General features: G+C 43.3%; 1 long non-coding RNA gene across 1 annotated transcript in view; it reads right to left on the bottom strand.

Annotated features, from left to right (window-relative positions):
• Positions 1-1,355: 1,355 nt before the first annotated feature.
• The window catches only part of LOC130366897 (uncharacterized), a 36,895-nt gene continuing 16,186 nt past the window's right edge, over positions 1,356-22,064 (bottom strand). Inside the window, exon 3 of the long non-coding RNA XR_008891985.1 lies at positions 1,356-1,517. This is a non-coding gene — a long non-coding RNA (uncharacterized LOC130366897). The remainder of the gene's footprint in view (positions 1,518-22,064) is intronic.

Below are 22,064 nucleotides of genomic sequence, written 5' to 3'. Positions count from 1 at the left end.
ACCACCGCTCCTCCGGTCTGGGGTCATGATCTATAGGCCATAGCAGTAGGTCCCGGGACTGAAGGACGGAGCACTGAAGATGACGTGCCGCAGGTTACTTACCATGCGGTGCTCCGCTCAGCTCTGCTGTGTCTATGGGTGTACGCACGGGGGAAATTAATCTGGGGGGGGGGGTGCAACGGGGCGGGTGCTGAAGCTGACTGCAGCACCCGGCATATAAGACGACACCAGGCGTATAAGACGACCTCCAACTTTTGGGAACCTTTTCCAGGGTTGAAAAGTCATCTTACATCCCGGGAAATATGGTAAACATTGGTTAGAAAATGTGTATATTTTTTAGTGCAGCTATTGCCTGTGTGTCTCTGTGAGGAGACCAAATACAGGAAGTGAGGGCAGGACAAGCAGGGCTCTGTGTAGGCTCCTGGCTTGTCAATCATCCTGCTGTGTGAGGCGGGGGCATGTCACAGAGCCTCAGTGTACAGAGCCCTGCTTGTCCTCACTGCACAGATCCCTGCTTGTCCTCACTGTACAGAGCCCTGCTTGTCCTCACTACACAGAGCCCTGCTTGTCCTTAGTGCACAAAGCCCTGCTTGTCCTCAGTGTACACAGCCCTGCTTGTCCTCACTGCACAGAGCCCTGCTTGTCCTCAGTGTACAGAGCCCTGCTTGTCCTCAGTGTACACAGCCCTGCTTGTCCTCAGTGTACAGATCCCTGCTTGTCCTCAGTGCCCAGAGCCCTGCTTGTCCTCAGTGTACACAGCCCTGCTTGTCCTCAGTGTACAGAGCCCTGCTTGTCCTCAGTGTACATAGACCTGCTTGTCCTCAGTGTACAGAGCCCTGCTTGTCCTCAGTGTACAGAGCCCTGCTTGTCCTCAGTGTACACAGCCCTGCTTGTCCTCAGTGTACAGAGCCCTGCTTGTCCTCAGTGTACAGAGCCCTGCTTGTCCTCAGTTCACAGAGCCCTGCTTGTCCTCAGTGTACAGAGCCCTGCTTGTCCTCAGTGTACAGAGCCCTGCTTGTCCTCAGTGTACAGAGCCCTGCTTGTCCTCAGTGTACAGAGCCCTGCATGTCCACCCACACTTCCTGTATTTTGTTTCCTCACAGACACACACAGGCAATAGCTGCAGGGCCAAAAATATACACATTTTTTAACCAATGTATATTACAAATATACATATAATGTTGAGGCAGTTGAGGAGAGGTAGGACGGCACCACTCAGTGTTATTAATACAGCAAAAACAGTAGTCACAAAAGGGGAGAGTAACATCCAGAGGACAGGGTTGCAAGATGCATATAGAGCAAAGATATCCAAACAGAATCAGAGGTAAGAAAATCACATCTGCGCTCACCTGTAGAGATTTCACTTTATTACATCATCTTCAAAGAACAATAAAGCTGGCCTAGGTGGGATCGGGAAACAAAAACACAAAAGCCGAGGCTGTGCGGGTGGGCGACAACTAGCTGGTCTTGCAGGTATTCTGCTTCTTCTGGCCTCCTTGCCAAGGCTAAGGGCTGTCCTAAGCAGATATAAAACAATGTCATGTTGCTGCTTTTTTTCAGCACAATGCTTCTACATTTGTCACGTGCCTCTGACCAATATCATTTCACATTTTTTAATCCAACTTATTTTTTTTTGTGGTTTTTGTATCTTTATCAGAATTCCGATATGTATTCCTCAACAGAAGAAACAAACACATGACATGTGGCAGAGCAACACTCATCTACTGAAATGACACCTAGAGGGCTACTTTCAATCAGTGGTGGTCACAGATATAGTTGGTTTATTTTACATTGTGCAGCTGCTTGGATAAAAACCTGACTTCCCGAAGCCTCTGCACCTAATGAGGAGGTTTAGATGGAAGCGGCGCGGAGTCATCCATCCTTAGAATTAGCACAGGCAGGGGAATAAATTAAGCCGAAGCTCTGCAGTCTGGAGCTAGAAAGATGAAAGAAATGTTGTCCAGCTTTTCAAAAAGAAAAATGGTACATCAAAACTAAACGTAGAATTGAATAGTATGTATACATATTGTAAAAGCCTATATTCCATGTTAAATTCCAATACTAATTTAATATACACATTTTTCATTTTTACATAGCTCTCAACTCTTCAAGATATTTGATGTTTTCAGCTCTGTTCTACACAAGATCAATAATTGTTTTTGGGCCTAAAATATATACATATGTCATACTTTTTGGTAGTCTATGTTCATTGCACAAGGGAAGATTACAGAATGGTACCTAGAAAACATACAGTAAGATAAATCTAACAATGTTTGTTCATTCCATTTTGAAGCAAATCTGTTGTTTCACTAAGATTCAGCTTGAGTCTGAAGCATTTAGGATGAAGTTATGTAAATGGAGCCAGAGGTAGAATCCTCCGATGATGTAACTAGTGCTCTGTGGATGACTCTTGGCGCCCTGTGTAATCTGTGCAGGTGATGCAGCTCCAGAATGATCTTCTCTCAGGGTCAGTTGGTAGGCTTTTCAACCTTACTCTGTTGCCTGGGTCCCCTATTCTCCAACTCTCTGCATTGTGCAGTGGGCATCAGGCCCCCCACATGACTGCCTGCCTAGGCCTCTGGACAATCAGTCTTTTTCCTCTTCAATTCTTCCTCCAGATAGCAGAGGTATAAAGAAGCAAGAGGTGCTGGGAGCTGAAGAATAGTACACTTCAGAAAATGCAGATGCCTGCCCAGTATAAGCTGCAGTATTTATCATATACAATGCTCAATCTTTAGGGATTACACATGGAGGAACCCTAAAACCCAGCATTGAAAATTTAAAGGGGTTATTCACCATAAGGTGATTTTGTACGTACCTGGCAGACAGTAATGGACATGCTTAGGAAGAATCTGTGCTTGTCTTGGGGCTAAATGGCTATTTTGTGAAATTACCATAACACTGTGGCTAGCTTTTTGTGAACTTGTATTTCCTGTTTGACTTTTCTTTTTTTGACTACAAATCCCACAGTTCCATTTTCCTCCCTCCCACACATCAGCCACCCCACCCATTGAAACATAAATGAGCTGCATCCATCAAAAGACCTGTGGTTTTCAATCATGGTGCCTACAGCTGTTGCATTAGTTGCAGATTGATCCCTCCACCCATTGAAGCAGACAGGCTCCCTGTCATCAGCTGACTAGTGAATCAGGTCTTGGCCGCATTGCAACCTGGGAAACAGACGAGGCAACAGTCATTTTGTATGCTGTTAAAAATAAATATTGGGATGAAAATCACCGAAGAATTGTGAGAAAACCGTCACACACAGGTACAGACACTATATTATGAACTACACTAACTTTACAGCCCCTGTAGCACAGTCAAATAAAAAAAAATCCTGGAATACCCCTTTAACCTACAAGATTTGATGGTCTCTAAATGAAAATACTAAGAGGCTTAGCACAAGTAGAAGTGTTGGGGTCCATTTGTTTTAGTGGATAGTCAGAAGCACAGGTAGCAGGCCCCACCAATAATATCTTCTGAAACATCAAAAGTTTCACCATTTAAAGACATCTGGTGCACGGAGCGAGCTTCGCTCAATGCCAGATGACTGGCGATGTGGGGCAGAGGCTCGTGATGTCACGGTCATGTCCGCTATTGGCCACGGCCATGCCCCCTCAATGCAAGTCCATGGGAGGGGGCATGATGGTAGTCACGCCTCCTCCCATAGACTTGCATTGAGGGTGTGTGGCCATGATGTCATGAGTGGGGTGCGGCCGTGACGTCACAAGCCTCCGGCGCTGAACTTGAGGCTCTAAAAGAACATCGGGTGCAGCACTGAGATCACAGGGTCCTCAGCGGCAGGACCCCCATGATCAGACATCTTATCTACTATCCTTTGGATAGGGGATAAGATGTCTATGGGAAGAGTACCCCTTTAAGCTGAATGAAATATAGGCAACCCTTTTTAAAGATGATCTGTGGATACTCCTAACCTGTCTATTTTAATTAGTGTTTGTTTTAGTGTAGTGCTAGTACACCCAGTTGGCCATTTAGTCATAAGAAAAGATGTTCTAAGATTTTTATTCAATGAGGAATACAAGTATTTATTAAATCGAATAGGTCAGGATCAGACACAGGTCCTCTTTAAATAAAATTCTATGGCCCAGCAGGCACCCAAGTATCCCCCGTACATTTATATTTTTTATAAAAATAAAAAAAGCCATTCAAAGTTAGAAGTGGTAACCGTATTACAATAGAAGCTGTTGCTTATGCCTTAGGCAATCATTTTTAGATGACCTTTAGTGTGTAAAATCTGCACATCAATCATTACTTGTCTTACGTAAAACTGTAGACAAAAAACCACAAAAGAAGAATACCACAGGGAGCACATACACAGCAACCCAACCATTAAGGGTAGAGTGAAGTGGCAGTGTAAGAACAAAAAGACAGCCTCTAGTACATAAATTACAATGTCCTTTGTAAAACAGACTATGCATATACATATATGCATATATATATATATATATATATATATATATATATATATATATATTGTAACGCCGAGCACTCACGGCGTATGTCCTCCTGCAGCGCCCGGGTCTATCCCTCTGACCTGGAGCCCTGCAACAGTGCCGCCGGCGGGGATGCGATACGTGTGGCGGCACAAGTCCGCCCGTGGGTCGCATCCCGTTCCACTTACCTCCCTCTGCCTTCTGTGTTCTCCCGACGTGCGCGGCCCCACTCTCTAGGGCACGCGTGCGCTGGCTCTCATAAATTTAAAGGGCCAGTGCACCATTAATTGGTGCCTGGCCCAATTACTGTTTTACACATAAAAACCCACTCCCCCTTCCTGTCCTTGCCGGATCTTGTTGCCTAGTGCCTTAAGAAAGTGTTTCCCTGTGTGTCCATTGCCTGTGTTTCCAGAACCTTTGCTGTTGCCCCTGACTACGAACCTTGCCGCCTGCCCTGACCTTCTGCTATGTCTGACCTTGCCTTGCCTTGTCCTTTTGTACCGCGCCATCTCAGCCGCCAGAGGGGTTGAGTCGCTACCGGGTGGAACGACCTGGGGGTTACCTGCCGCAGCAAGTCCATCCCGCTTTGCGGCGGGCTCTGGTGAATACCAGTAACCCCTTAGACTCCGTTCCCCTGGTACAGCCCACGCCATCACCTCTCTTGCGCTGAGGATCCACCTCCAGTGTCCTCACCATCTGCCAGCCCTAGGGCTCCTAGGGCGCGCGCGCCAGCTTTCTTAAATTTAGAGGGCCAGTGCACCATTAATTAGTGGCTGGCCCAATCACTGTAAAACATTATAAAACCCCACTTCCCCTTCCTGTCCTTGCCAGATCTTGTTGCCTAGTGTATTTTGAAAGCGTTTCTTGAGTGTCTACTGCCTTGTTCCCAGAACCTTTGCTGTTGCCCCTGACTACGAACCTTGCCGCCTGTCCTGACCTTCTGCTACGTCTGACCTTACCTTGCCACCTGTCCTTTTGTACCGCGCCATCTCAGCTGCCAGATGCATAGAGTCGCTACTGGAAGGAACGACCTGGGGGTTACCCCCGCTGCAAGTCCATCCAGCTTTGCAGCGGGCTCTGGTGAATACCAGTAACCCCTTAGACTCCATTCCCTCGGTACGGCCCACGCCATCACCTCTCTGGCACAGAGGATCCACCTACAGTGTCCTCACCATCCGCCAGCCCGGATCCTGACAGATTACATGGTGTGTGTTAAATGTATTTTGTGTTTTAAATACACGCACCATTTTAATCATTTTAGAGCACCATTTCAACAACTAAATGTATGTATCTTATTAAAGTAGTGATACATTTATGATTTTGGTAAAAGACAATACAGCAAAATTATTGTTAATTAATAAAAAAAAAAGTCATAACTGAAAAAAAATAAGATTACTAAATAAAAGTTGTTTATAGAGTTTTTACCATCTTTTGGAAACTTTTAACATCTTTTGACCATAAACTATCCCTGATTGGGCTATGGCTATATGAAAAAATGAACAACATAAAAAAAATAATAAACAGCTACTATAGGCTATAAATCTAGAGCCATTATTTGGGGTTTGTCACCACTCACTAAGTTCCAAGGCAATAAACACCTCACAAATACAACATATAAGGGTCTATTCACATGGCGGAATTTCCGCTGGCGGAATTCCGCCTCATATAAAAGTCCAATGCACTTCTATGGGATTCCGCTTTCCCGTTGACACTTCTGAATTTCCGCTTGCGAAATTCTGCAAGCAGAAATTACGAAGTGTCAACGGGAATGCGGAATCCCATAGACTTGTATTGGGCTTTCATTTAAGGTCAAATTCCACCAGCAGAAATTCCACCGTGGGAATAGACCCTAAGTCTATTCTGTTTTCTAGAGAATAGGAAAAACAAGGGATACACACCTCAGACTTGTGACCCCCACCCACAATGTGAACAACATTTTATTTTCCAAGTCAAATCGTGCCTCACATTTTCAGATCTGTCTATCAGCTCATAAGGTAAAGTTGGTGTTTGTGGAATAAGGTATAAGGACCATAGATATTAAATAATATTTTGTCCCTATTGTCCTGGTTTATATGACCTATCATATTTTAAAAGTATTTTCTGCACTTTGCACCTTACTCAGCAATAGGTTGGGGCTTACCAGAAGAGAACATGGCCTTTCTAAAAATGGCATGCCAAACGTGCCAAAATATTGGGGCATATTTTCGGTGAAAAACTAACTTAACTAGTACATGGTATATTCTAAAGATACAGGAGATTTCAACTGTTATACATCTGTCGCATTCATAATAATACTGTCTAATCTAAGTTTATACAGTTTCTTTTAATCTCCTTTTTTTGTTTTTCCAAAGTGACAGCCCCATAGTTCTGATCACTGCTATAAACCATGATCCACTACATCCATAACTACAATAAAAATGTCTGGGCAATTCAGAGGGTTTGTTCTCCAACAATGAAGAAAAGACAAAATGATCCAGCACTGAAGAAATTCCAGCTTTATTAGATCCTCTTTAAAACCAGCATGGCAAAACACGCTTCATATGCATGCGCTCGAAACGCGTCAAGATTATTCAGACCAAATGAAGTGTGTTTTGCCATGCTGGTTTTAAAGAGGATCTAATAAAGCTGGAATTTCTTCAGTGCTGGATCATTTTGTCTTTTCTTCATTGTTGAACACGTCGAGCCTAAGTGAGGATCCGTGCACGATTCAAAGCAGGTGAGCTGGACTTTCCTAAATTTTCTTGTTTGTTCTCCAACATCTGTTTTAACCTTTTTTTTTGCTACCAATTAAACATGGACATTGCAGGGCTCCTTTACAATTTTAGGTGCTATTTTCAGAAGAAATGTTTTATTCTTTGAGGTTCTCCAGGATCCATATTTTCATAAACAAAATAAAATGAACTTGTCTTTTCAAATTTGCTTGTTTATTTGACCAAGTAAGTCTCAAATGTATGAATAACTTAAAGGGGTTATCCAGGAAAAAACTTTTTTTATATATATCAACTGGCTCCAGAAACTTAAACAGATTTGTAAATTACTTCTATTAAAAAATCTTAATCCTTTCAGTTCTTATGAGCTTCTGAAGTTAAGATTGTTCTTTTCTGTGCTCTCTGATGACACGTGTCTTGGGAACCGCCCAGTTTAGAAGCAAATCCCCATAGCAAACCTCTTCTAAACTGGGCGGTTCCCGAGACATGTGTCATCAGAGAGCACTTAGACAGAAAAGAACAACCTTAACTTCAGAAGCTCATAAGTACTTAAAGGATTAAGATTTTTTAATAGAAGTAATTTACAAATCTGTTTAACTTTCTGGAGCCAGTTGATTTATATAAAAAAAAGTTTTTTCCTGGATAACCCCTTTAAAGCAGCACTATCACAATAATATATTCTACAAGAAGAAATGCAGTGTCAGACGAGGAGGTCTGGAGGCCTTAGCAGCTGTATGACTGCAGCTCCCGTAGAGCTCTTGACCACTTATTCTAACAATGCATCTTCCACTGGCTACTGCACATTTCAGCAGGAGATGCAGCTCAATATAATGTGATAGTGTCACTTCAAACCATAAAAAGTGCTTTCATATGCATGAACAGTTGCGTGTCCCCTTTTTTCGCTTTAAAAACAATCTCACAATGTTTTAATGCCATGTCTACTTCACACTGTGTCCTGGCTTTACAGGGTCCCAGGATCTACATCTACAAGACCGAGTGTCTGAATATGACAGCTGATCAGCCCATTGCATTTTATTGCAGGCCTTGTTATTTATGGACTGTATGTGGTGGATGGCCTGTCTCTATCACTCTTTCATGTCCTGCGCCTGATCATCAAGGTCCAGCCTCTCCTGATAAATGACATAGTGCTGGCAGCTTTCCAGTACAAGACTGTGTTGAAAAACATTTTTGAAGTGTGAACGTTCTTTACATGACCTCCAGGCATAGATATGTAAAGGCAAAACACACAGCAGAGCAATTAATAGCGCGTACTCCCCAACGGCTGGGAATGTAAACACAGCGCTCCACAGAAAAATCATTTTTTACTGTTGGTTGTTACTGCTGGCTAATCCAACACTATATATATCATATATGATAAAATAGTTCTCATAGGAGGCTTTGTCACTGATTCCCAACAAGTCAATATATCATAAATAAGCTTCCTGGCTAGTGAGCAGTATATACTTAAAAAATACCACTAGAAAAGTACTTAACTGTATAGGTCCTTTTATGTGGTTAAATGTAGAAAGGGAAAGGCCTGAGCACTGTCAGATTCCCACATTTTTTTATATGTTGTACATCTTGGCAAAACATTAACATTTCTAATATAATTCATAACAAAATGTATTTCCCTTTTTATAGAAATAATGGCTTATAAAAAAAAGACCCCATACAATCAGAATATAATCCTGTCGGGCTGCAGCATCATCTTTGTCCACAGGCATGGACAAAGTTCAGTTAGATATAGTGGGACTAGCACTCCTTTGTGCTAACTCCAGTATGAAGCATGAAAGCAGAGAGGAGGGGGTTACAGAGTAGCCTGCAATGATTGGATGAAGAGATCCAGCACTGCACAGCAGACTCAGGGAGGAAGATGGGTCATGCAGAGTGAGGACATTCCCCCTCCAAAACACAGAATGACAAAAAAAGTGAGCAACAGATATATGTGAGGGGGAAAACTTTTCAAGATGGGTGGTGACCATGGCAGCCATTTTGAAGTCGGGCATTTTGAATCCAACTTTTGTTTTTTCAATAGGAAGAGGGTCATGTGACACATCAAACTTATTGGGAATTTCACAAGAAAAACAATGATGTGCTTGGTTTTAATGTAACTTTATTCTTTCATGAGCTATTTACAAGTTTCTGACCACTTATTAAAATGTGTTCAATGTGCTGCCCATTGTGTTGGATTGTCAATACAACCCTCTTCTGCCACTCTTCACACACTGATAGCAACACCGCAGGAGAAATGCTAGCACAGGCTTCCAGTATCCATAGTTTCAGGTGCTGCAGATTGGGCAAAAAATTGGAACAGGACCCTCAGTTTACGCAGAAGATTTTGTTCAGTGATGAGGCAAACTTTTATCTGAATGGTGAAGTTAACAAACAAAACCCCCGCTATTGGTCTGACACTAACCCACATTGGATAGATCCCTCCAAGACTGTTGGAACACAAAAATTGATGGTATGGTGCACCACCAGGTTATGGTTTCATAAATTCCGCAAGTAAAGTTTCTTCAGTTTATTCCTGAAATCTGCTGTGGACATTCCGTTATTTTTCCCTGCCGTTTGTGGGACGGTTGGCAGTAGGAACATTATTATTGAGGAAACCTCACCCTGGTGTCACGACATTCAAGGGTTAATACCACCAGACTCTACACTACCACTGCAACACCCCAGTCACTGTTACTCTCCTGGTTCACCACAACTCTTTTGCCGTCTTACGAACAGGATACGGGTGTGTGCCTTAAAGAACTTTGCTAAACTGATAAAGGCCATAGTCCTCCCCCTATTCAGAAATGTGCTATATGAACTGTTCGGAATTATCGCATGTAGCGATTAAAATCAAGCCCAGAAGTGTATGGGACTTTGCTGTTGAGATTGTGCTTAACTGGGGTGAACAGAAAAGTAAGGGGGAGGTGAAGATTGTCTTTCTGTGGCCATGTGTAAAATTCACAGTGAAGCCATGCTACGCTCTCCACTGCAACAAGTACCTGAAAGGGTTAAAAATTTACAAGAGAAGCACGCAAAAATGTCCCGCGCTGTTCTGCGACCCACCCCTGGGCGTGGATACCAAGTACACATTGCAATGCCGAAGTGGAACTGTAATTTCCTGCTTGTGTTTGCCGGGGGACAGGAAGTCAGAGCTGCACCGATGATGTCCTTCCGGCTGGTGGCCATCTTGTGGGAGCCCCATATAAAAGAAGCCACGTGGCCAGACCTCTACAGTCTCGAGATGGCAGCGAGGTGTACCGAGATGGCGGAGCCCACCGCAACACGTGAAGAGAGTCCTAAGATGGCGCCGAGTCAGAGGAAAGTTGTCGCGGCCGCAGCGCAACTTTTTCAAGATCTTGCTGACCGTTTGCAGCAGTTGTCCCTTGGGGCCGAGGAGGCCTACAACCTACCCCCGCTACCAGAGGACGACGAATGGCTGGCTACCCAGAAAGGGGCATCACCCGAGACACCCGGAACGGCATCACCGGTGAGACTGTCTCCTCACCACCGCACATGGAGATCCTGGGCCGCGATTCCGACTGAAGAATCGGACACGAGTACTCCGGCTGAAGCCATCTTTTCTTCCTCTTCCAGCCCAGAGAGAAAGGTCCCCTTGTCCCAAGTAACTCTGCCCAGTGCACGCCCGCGATCACCCCCACTTCCAAAATGGGTGTTCGGCGACGAGCCTGCACTAATTCAGCATATGTGGGACCACGTCCTTCCCCTGCCGGGGAAGACTCATCCACCGATCCCCACAGCAGAGGCAGAATGGACCCGCAGGGAGGCTGAAATCTCAGACGTGATCGAAAAACTATAGGCCGAGCACAGGAAGAGATATGGCCCGAAACACCTCCTGTATGAAGTCCACATTGAACAGCAGAGGGACACAAAGAAACTAGAAGCGCTACATATCCTCATGTTGGACTACCCACGAGAGGGTGAAGCACCCTTAGAGCGCAGACGCGCCACGGTGGTCAAGTTTGACAAGGCCAGAGGCTTCAGGACCCTCCTGGGCTGCCGACAAGGTGGGAGAATCTTAGTCAACAGAAGGGCCATACAACAGGACTATCTGCCCAATAGTTATCACTCCCTGGAGCAAGGGGAGATTGTTGAATACACGCCAGTCAAAAGTCGGTGGGGTGAATGGGCTGCAGCTGTGACAAGACCAAAAAACCCGACACAAATTCCCTTCACGTACTTCCCTTCGGACGATTGGGACACAGATCCCTACGGAATGGGGGCAATGAGGCTGCCTAAAACAGCCTGTGAAGAGGAGGAGTAGAAAGCACCCGTCATGGACCCCAAGTATTTGCCGAGGTCCTATTTTTCTGCAGCAACTCTAGCAGAGAATGTGCCCAGGCCTACTCCCTCTGAGGAGGTGAGGCCTAAGCAGTGGGCACCAACATATGTGCCCAGGCCTACTCCCTCTGAGGAGGTGAGGCCTAAGCAATGGGCACCAACAGATGTGCCTAGGCCTACTCCATGCCCGGAGGTGTGGCCTGACCAGCAGGCACCAACGGAATTGCCGCGGACTACTCCACTTAAAGGGGTACTCCACTGGAAAACATTTTTTTTTTTAATCAACTGGTGCCAGAAAGTTAAACAGATTTGTAAATTACTTCTATTAAAAAATCTTAATCCCTCCAGTACTTATCAGCTGCTGTGTAATACACAGTAAGTTCTTTTCTTTTTTTAATATCCTTTCTGTCTGACCACAGGGCTCTTTGCTGAAACCTCTGTCCATGTCAGGAACTGTCCAAAGCAGGAGCAAATCCCCATAGGAAACCTATCCTGCTTTGGACAGTTCCTGACGTGGACAGAGGTGTCAGCAGGGAGCACTGTGGTCAGACAGAAAGGAAATTCAAAAAGAAAAGAACTTCCTGTGTATTATACAGCAGCTGATAAGTACTGGAAGGACTGGGATTTTTTAATAGAAGTAATGTACAAATCTGTTTAACTTTCTGGCACCAGTTGATTTAAAAGAAAATGTTTTCCAGTGGAGTACCCCTTTAAGGAGGTGAGGCTGGACCAACCAGCACCAACGACAGTGCCAGTGGCCTCAGCGGATGCTATCAATTTTGTGGTGAGCGTTAACTCCTCAGTGTCGCAGTCTCGACTCACCAATGTCTCATGGGACACTGTTATTAACCCTATGAGAGAGTCCCAACCTCGTGCTCCTCTCTACATATCTCAGAGCCGGAAACACACTGATAGGCAAGGTTGGGAGTCAAGGGAGTTCTCATTCTAAGTCATTTTTTTCTCTGCTTGCCATTAACTGTTGGTACTCCAGTACCTTTATTTTCTACAGATTCTTCGTATGGTAACCTGTTCAAGAAGAAGTGCCTGGCAGGACTGTGGCAAGAAGTTCACCTGTTCAGCAATGTATCCACTTTCCTAAGCTTGTGCCCGGCCCCAGGCCGAGAGACTCCTTGCCTGAGGAGATTCTTGTAAGTTTATGCCCGGCTCCCGTACAGTCGTGATGTTTTTGGACTCACGTAGGTGGACTGCTGATCCTTACGTGTCTGTTTGTTGTAACTATGCTCACAGTAATATATTTTTGTGCACTAAATGTTTCACATATACAGCAGGTAAATGTACCTGAATGCATCAAATGTTGTGCTGCTATCAAGTAGCCCTGGTATTCTAATAAATAAAGTGTCTGTTGACATAATATGTCAAACAAATTGTCCGAGGTTATTGTACAGAAATATCAATTTCCTGTACACAAAGTATCTATTTTTTTTTTTTTTTTAGGTGTTATAGTGTTTACTTAGAAGTGCCCACCCAGCTCCTCTGGGAGTAACAAATAGTGTCACCCTTCACTAACACCTACAGGAAATATTCCCATCAGATATCAAGACTGACTTTATTCATTCACTACAGTGTACACATAGTACATTACATAAACTTCACTAGTGTACTTTCATAGAATCCAGTACGCATAACTTAATTTATATATATGTTTATATCTCACAAAAACAAAAACTTAGGGACTGTAACATGCTCTACCTCAGTCCGTACCACTGTTATGCGCTAATGTTATGCACCAATATGTTCTTTTGTCTTTTACGTGTTCAGGATGCTCTTCCTAGACAGAAGGTGCTCCTGTAGCTAACCAAAAATACACGTATCCAGAAAGGTAACATTATGTTAATTGTTATCTAGACCAGAGTTCTAGGGGTAAGTGTGTAATACCTATAGACCCTAGCAGCTAAGGCTTTGGGCAGAAAGCCTCAGGCAACCCAATCCGCAACCAGTGTATAACTCTAGAAATTAAATATGTGGTATAATAAATATTTGGTCAAAGAAAAAAATAGTGAGATCTTTTAAAGTGTGTAGAAGCATCACCGTCATTATACATACTTCATCGTCAGAGATTAAGCAGTCAAAAATCTGTCAGTCGAAAGTCAAAAGTCAGATATCCTTAATGTCATGCATAGTCATCAATGCATAGTCTTATGTGTTAAACAAAAAAAAAAAGGGAAAGAAAAAAGAACCCAGGATAATATAATCCTGTTCGTTAAACAGTGCTAGTATTATTTATCTTTATATAGTGTTATATCTTGTTTATCACTTGTTTGCATGTAAATTTTGGAGCTTGTATGGACATTTCATTATGCACAAAGACTCTATACCGTTATTCACCTACAGCCTGAATATGGACATTTGTATTAATGCTCAGGACTACATCCGGCCCTATGGTCATTCCGTTCCTCTATCCAAGGGGACATACGTCGAGGACTACTTATATCAAGTAAGGGGATTTGTGGTGTCTCGATACAGGACCTTGTCCTGTCCCTTGTCTAAAGACCCCTCAGCTAGAGTCCCTCCTTTCATATAGGGCCTTTCATATAGGGCTCTCCTGCAGGACTTGCCCTTGGTTGCCTCATGTAAAGTCTGTTAATATTTATTTAATGTATAGAAAATATATGTACAGGACCTTAGTGGACACATGATGTACGGTTGGGATTTATAGAATGTTCAAGGACCTTAGAGGTCATGTGATGTACCCAGAGTTCACTGGGTTCATAACTTACAGGTTTGCTGACCAATGAGCTTAGTCCAGTCCCTTATTATATAAAGGGCTCTAGCCACTAAATTCTCTCTCTTGTCTCTTAGTTCCGGACTATCAAGCAGCACAAGCATCTCATCAGTATCAATTCAATTCATCTAGGCCAAAGCCTAAGAAACTGCAGTCACTAAACGTGAGTTACTCAAAGCTCATCTATCAAATCCTGTGTGGCTACTACTAGCTCAAATCTTCTAAATTAGTAGCACAGTGGCCTGCATAAAAGCTCATTGCTTCCAAGTCCCAGCAAACCTGTGAGGAACCTGTACACTGGTTCACTCTTGAAAATACTGTTATGTTAAAGACTGTTTCATAAATTCCGCAAGTAAAGTTTATTCCTGAAATCTGCTGTGGACATTCCGTTATCTTTCCCTGCCATTTGTGGGACGGTTGGCGGCAGGAACATTACTATTGAGGAAACCGCACCCTGGCATTACGACATTCAAGGGTTAATACCACCAGACCCTACACTACCACTGCAACACACCAGTCACCGTTACTCTCCTGGTTCACCACATTGCATTGTATACTTCTTGGATAAGTAGTAGCAACACCGGTCTTCATACCACCCCTGTCTTACCGATGTATTATTGCCTGGACTCTAGATAAACAGAGGGAGCACGAGCAGTGCCGAGTATTCCACCTGCTATATTAATTGCCAAATACCCCAGTGTAGCAAAAGATCTGACAGCTGGAGATTGTGGAAAGATCAGGGTGAGTACAGAGCATCCAACCTGGATAAGGCAGACCAGACTAGGTTTGTAATTCTAAGATTGTTTGAAACTGTTGGAGTTCATTGAATCTCCAGCCTGGAAGAAGTTAAAACATTCAGAAAAAAGAACTGTGTTTACAAGAAGTTGGTGTGTCTGGACCGTGACCTTTGCAGCTCTATAGCTCCATTTAATGTGCTACTATGCAACATACTAGTCCGAGTATCGACCACTGTGGGCAGAATATGGTAGTGGAATTGGTATGCTTTAAACCAGCTTTCTCATGAAGTGTGGGGTATTAAAATACCAACTAGGACAGATGACTGTGCTTCTCGATCAATTGAACCATCATCTTTTTAGGAGATTTGCCGATTACCCCCTCCTTTGTTTACCAAAATTGTCATTCCAAAGAAAATCATTTTTGGCTTCTCAACACCAAATGGCAAAAAAAGGAAGAAGTCAGTCTTACATGAGTCCTCTTTCTCCATGGCCCTAAAGCAGCTAAATGTACTGTCTGTGTGGTACCAACATATGCCCTAGGTCAGTGGTGGATGAGCATAAGGGAGGGGGAAGGATATATACAACTAATAAAAAGCAAAAAAAAAGTTGAACTGATCAATATTAAAGAATAGAGATATAAAAGATGAAAAAACCTTTACAATCTAGCATTATTCCTGGAGATGGTAGCTTCTTGCTATTACCTTTTTTTAGATTACAAAGCTTTGATGATATTTGTCACACATTAATAGGAAGGGGATCTCTAGTTGATACTGTTTCCATGCTTCATCCCATCATCTACTCTTTGAGTTTGAGGAAGAAGATGTGATCAGAAGGGGAGGATGAGACAACTATTGTGCTGTCATGTAGCTTTAGTAAAGCTGCGGTCTCAGGCTGTTTTCTGCATTGATCAAGTCCCCAGGCTCTCTGTTTACGCAGCTTCACAGGGAGAACAGTTGAACTTCATGTATTTAAAAGGGATAATAAGGATGGATTTGTGTACGCAGACAATTCTATTCAGATATTTCACGACTGAGGGCACTTATTGAAAGACAGGCTATACCTCTGGGAGAAATGGAAGATTTATTCACAGCACAGTAGTTTAAGCAATGACTAAGGCATTAACTGTAGATACTGCAATATTTTTCAGATAATTTTACCAATAACTGGTGTATCTTTGGTGGCTGTAGGTAGGAAAATGTCATTTTAGCTACAATAATGGCATTTAAGAAGAATAGGCCTACAAGATCCCAGTTTACAGATTTATTTCTACTGACTTCTCCCATGATTGACAATCTATGCCTGACAGGAAAGGAAAGCAGACTTAAAAATTATAGATAAGACTTTTTTTTCTCAAACTGCCAGAAAAGATTAAAAGAAAAACAAACAAAAAAAAAAAACAACCATTATGAGAACCAATACCAGCTGCCATGATCTATTAGATGAGAGAACCTGACTTCCCCTGCTCGTTGTCTACCTTTATGGAATTAGCAGGTACCAATGTACATGATGAAGTTAACCTTAGTATTTCTAAATATTTTTTCTATGTACTTGAGACTCCACAATAAGTTAAATGAGATAACTTCTTTCTAAACTCATGCCCCTTGGTTGGTGGCCATGACTCAAGAGGTCTCCACTAAGTACTAGGAGGTGGTCACCTGACTGGGAGGGCACTAAGTTTATGCTCTTAACCCAGGGGGTGTAACCTTATCTATGGAGAAGGCACAAAAAGTGCTGTGGGGCTGTTGATACTTTACACAATCAATGCATCTGCAAGAAGAGGTGCCCTTACAGGTTTGGTCAGCCACTTAAGGTGTATTGCAGCCTCCTGACTCTCCAGTGACTGATAAAGAGAAAGAAGAGAAGCATTGGGTGGTGCTTCTTGCTTGACAGAGATTTACTTTAGACTCATCTGAACTTGACTGTATAGCTTGTATACTGTAAGACTTAGAAGCTGACTTGTACTTTCGGGCGCATATAAAATACGCCCATATCCCGTGATGTAACTATGCAGTTGAAAAACGCTTCTGAAAAGCCGGAATGGGTGCTGCGTTATATGTCTTTGCAGTTTATGAGTTAAATGAACAAAAGATTTTCTTCAAGCATCCACAGAGTGCTGGGATCTTTATTACTTCCATTAGAAGCTGACAAACACTGACTCTGCTCTCCACTTAGGAATCCTATATCAGGGCTTACCGCCAGGCTTGGACTGCAGACTTATGGACCAGAGTGGCCTGAGGCTCTCTATCTCCTGTTATCCTCTTTGCAAATGGGGTGCATGGGCCCTCTTGGCTCTTCTCCCCACTGCAGACTTCCTTCTAACTGAACAAAATGACCTAGCCAAAGGGATCCTGTGAAGGGTGTTGCTCTGAAACAGATCAGTGCTGCAACTGGATTTTCTTAGGCCTGTCATGTGGTGAGATACAGGTCCACAGCAGAGGTCTAGAAGTGAGCTCCACTCATTCTCCTCTCTAGGCTGCTCACACAACTAACTAGCTCTTTCCAGTCTACCCAGACTTAGGGGAACAGGATAGCAGCCCTGATTGGCTAAAGCAGACATGTGATCCCCTCAGCATCCTCCTGCACAGACAGGTTAACCCCTTAGGACACCAGAAAGCATAAAAGTGCATAGACAGTATATTACAGTGCAATAAACTGTACATTTAACCCTGAGTAGTGTGCCCGGAGCAGACACGCTATGTGACATCTACCTGATAGTTCAGGAAGACAGGTGGGGAAAGTATAGGCCAGCATCATAGCTGCCTGCTGCATCTTACCCCTCCTCATAGAAAACTCATGAGCATTAAGCTGTGCAAAACATTCATATGGAGAGATATTCATGTTTATGGGGAGGTAGGGAGAGTTTAAATTTTTTTTTTTATTGGTTTTTGATTTTTATTTAACAGGCCTCAAATGCATAAAAATAACAAACTAACTTATATTTAGTTGTCCAGTCCTGTACTGGTCCCTGCTCAGCCTTCAGTTGGAACTCAGATCTTATTTTAAGAGTGGATGCCATGCTAAGGCGGTGATGCAAAGAGTGTAAAGCATGATCATCGAGGTCACTGATTGGTTGCGATGGTCATGTGACATTTGCTTCTAAAGTATGAACAGGCACAGGATCAGGGAAGTACAGTTAGTTTGTTATTTTAATGCATGTGTGGCCTTTACATTTATATTTTCTATTTTTTTTTTTACATCAACATTTAAGGGGTACACCGCTGGAAAAAAAACATTTAAGTTAACTGGAACCACAAGGTTTAACAGATTTGTAAATTACTAGAAGTAAACAAGAAACAACAGTGGCACCGATACCTTAGGCCTCCTAAGACCACGAGATGGAGACGGCGTCCCGCTAGACTGGAAATCCACCCTGGCAGCGGAGGTGCTAGGACAATAAAGACCGTAGTCACTAAATTGTAGTAAATAAAGAAAAAAGGTGTCCTGCACTCACCGCTTCTATCCAGGTAATCCTGCTCCCATCTCGGGTCACGACTCGAACACGGAGGACATGGGTTGTGGAGCGCTCAGAGGCGACTGCCGGCGGTTTCACGCATAGGAATGCGCTTCATCCGGCCTCGTTAACGTCATCGCGCTGTGCGAATTATAAAGGTGCAGCTGGTGAGTCACATGATTCCAGGTGAACTCTCACCCCGTGTTACATTCAAAAGTGAACGGACCGAAAACGCCACATAAGGAAGCAAAAAGCAAGTTAGGTAAGTACATCAATACTAATAGACCTAAATCTGCCCTGAATAAACAAAAATTTATAAAAAAGGGGAAAAATCTAATTTATCATTTAACCCTAACGGTCCCTGTGCGTCAAGGCGCAGTATCCAACGCGCCTCGGCACGCAGGAGCAGACGACGTCTATCTCCTCCAGAAGGGTGACAAGGGATTGTTTCGAGACCTCCAAATTTTAACGTGGTGCAATTTCCACCATGTATGGATTGCATATGCTGAACAAATCTTGGGGAACCACCTCCTTTTCGAACCGAGTACATATGCTCACGCACTCGGGCCCGGAGTTGTCTCTCGGTTTTTCCAATATAAAAAAATTGGCAACTACAACATAAAAAATATACAACGAAGGTGCTCCGGCAGGTGATGAGGTGTTTTATTTCAAAAACATAACTCCCTAATTTAATAGAAATCGCATTAATGTTGTGAGGGCATTGAGGACAGAAACCGCACTTCTTATTCCCTTTCGGGGCTATACCAGACAACCAAGTCTCCTTGGGATGTGCTTCTCTATTCAACTTCTGACCCTTCAGTAGATCAGCGATAGTCTTGTTTTTTCTGAAGGTAACTATGGGTCTATTTTGTGCTGTATTCACAATGTCTGGATCTGCCATTAGTAGATACCAGTTCTTAGTGATGGCAGATTTGATAACGTGATTCAGAGGGCTGTTTTTAAAAGCAAACGTGAATTTTGAATTCTCTTCAGTGGTGGACGGAAAATCTTTTTTCTTATTTTTTGAATCAATAAGTAAATCTTCTCTGCTTTTAATTGCAGCTCTCCTGTAAGCTCGTGCTAAAACTTCATCAGGATACTGACGCTGTCTAAAGCGTGTAAGTAAGTGTGCTGCTTGTTCCTCATAATCAGACTGCTTGCTATTATTTCTTTTTAAACGTAAAAGCTGGCTATACGGAATAGAATTTTTAGTTTCAATAGGGTGGGAGCTCTTATAGTGCAAAAGAGCATTTCTTGCCACTTCTTTCCTATAGCCTTGTGCCAGAAGCTGGTTATTCTCCACATAGAGTTTAAGATCCAAGAATTCGAGACTTTCTCCCCCAAACACACTCGTAAATACCATGTTCATAGCATTGACATTAAGATAGGCTACAAAATCCTCAAACACACTTGGAGGCCCATCCCACACCACCAGGATATCATCCATATACCTCCAAAAAGCCCGAATATGCCTTGAAAAAAGATTGGAGGTACTGAAAACATACTCCTGTTCAAACGCGGCTAAAAACAAATTCGCGTATGAACAGGAGGTGGGACTCCCCATTGCGGTTCCGACTTTCTGTCGGAACCATTGATTGTCGAATTGAAAAGTATTATTGTTAAGAATAAACATGAGGGCATCACAGATAAATTGTACAAAACCGTGTGACTTGTCGGTCCTATTCAGAATGTTTTGAATGGCTTGCACACCCGTAATATGGGGAATGCGGGTGTACAACGCCTCTACATCTATAGATGCCAACGAGAAAGAGGGTTCCCAATTAAAGTCGTGAATAAACCTTAATACGTCTCCTGTATCTTTAAGATATGTTGGAATGGAGGTAAGGAGGGGTCTAAGGGACCAATCTACGTATTTAGATAAGTACTCGGTCACCGAACCCACCCCCGCAACAATAGGTCGTCCAGGGGGGTGGGTGCGGGACTTATGTACCTTAGGTAACAAATACCAATTGGGGTCACTGGGGGTCACAGGTATAAGACGTTCCGCTAATTTCAGATCCAACACTCCAACCTCTACATAGTGGCAAAGGAACGATCTCAACTTCTCTTTAATACGGCTCGTAGGATTCTCCGACAACTTTTCATAGGTATCTATCGCAGACAATTGACGCTGAGCCTCTTGGTTATAATCAACTTTAGACCAAACAACAATACTGCCTCCCTTATCTGCTCTTGAGGTGACAAGATCCTCTCTCTTAACTAACCAATTCAGACCTTCAAATTCATCGTTAGATAAGTTACTCAGTGGATGGGGGTAAATGAGTGCCTTCATGTCATTTTTTACTGCCTTCATGAACAAATCAATAGGGCCACCCGGTGCTAAGGGAGGGTTGAATGTGGAGGGGACCCCCCCCAAAAAAGGGGGGGAGTCCCCTTCACATCGAACCTGTGTGGCATCATCTGATGCCAAGTCGACTAACATATTCGTAAACTCCATGTCATTAGCATCAAAACCCTTAACAGGGATAAAGCCCAAAGGGCCTATATGGCAAGGTGTATTACAATCAATTAATGCAGGAGGTTTTTTTATGGAGCTGGAAAAAAACTTATTGAGGTTAATTTTACGAACAGCCCTAAATAAATCGACTTCAAAGGAGACAAAATCAAAACCTTCAACTAATCCAAAATTCAGACCTTTAGACAAAGCAGTCAGAGTACTCTGGGGGAGGACAACATCTGTCAGGTTCTCCACCAGAGATTTGTAAATTACTTCTATTTAAAAATCTTAATCCTTCCAGTACTTATCAGCTGCTCTATGTGCCACAGGAAGTTGTATTTATTTTTCAAGTTCTTTTCCGTCTGACTACAATGCTCTCTGCTTACACCTCTGTCCATATCAGGAACCGTTCCAGAGCAGGATAAGTTTGCTATGGGGATTTGCTTGTACTCTGGACAGTTCCTGACATGGACAGAGGTGTCAGCAGAGAGCAATGTGGTCAGACTGAAAAGAAATTAAAAAAGAAAAGAACTTCCTCTGGAGCATACAGCAGCTGATAAGTACTTGAAAGATTACGATTTTTTTTATAGAAGCTATTTACATATCTGTTTAACTTTCTGACACCAGTTGATTAAAAAAAATGTGTTTTCCACTGGAGTACCCCTTTCAAACTACTTTTGTAATTTTTAAAGTGTAACTGTCATATGCAAAAACTTTTTTATATAATGAAGATATTAACATTATTTGTAATATACAGTAACCCCCCGACATGCGATAGCCCCGACACATGATCAAATCGACATACGATTGCCTCTCAGAGGCCATCGCATGGCGATGCCAGCATCGACATATGATGCTTTTATATGTCGGGGCCATCGCATTAACTGCTATCCGGCAGCGCAAAATGCTTAAGCTGCTGTCGGATAGCAGTGTAATGTGCCCCAGCAGGTTCACTTACCTATCCCTGCTGCTCCAGGTCCTCTCCGGGGTCCGGGCCTCGCTTTCCGGCGTCATTATTACGTAGCTGCGCACGCTGTCCCCGCGCAACAATGTAATAACGTCACCAGAAAGCGAGGCTCGGACACCGGTGAAGATGTGGAAGACGCCGGAGGACCCAGAAGAAGACGCCGGAGCAGCAGGACCCCATCGGGAGCCCCTGGGAGACCATCGTGAGCGGTGAGGACGCAGTCCGGAGCAGCAGGGACAGGTGAGTATTTAAT

This window comes from Hyla sarda, chromosome 4, assembly GCF_029499605.1.
Source record: "Hyla sarda isolate aHylSar1 chromosome 4, aHylSar1.hap1, whole genome shotgun sequence".
Lineage (NCBI taxonomy): Eukaryota > Metazoa > Chordata > Amphibia > Anura > Hylidae > Hyla > Hyla sarda.
Note: the sequence above shows the minus strand (reverse complement) of the source record. Positions and strands in the feature narration are given on the sequence as shown.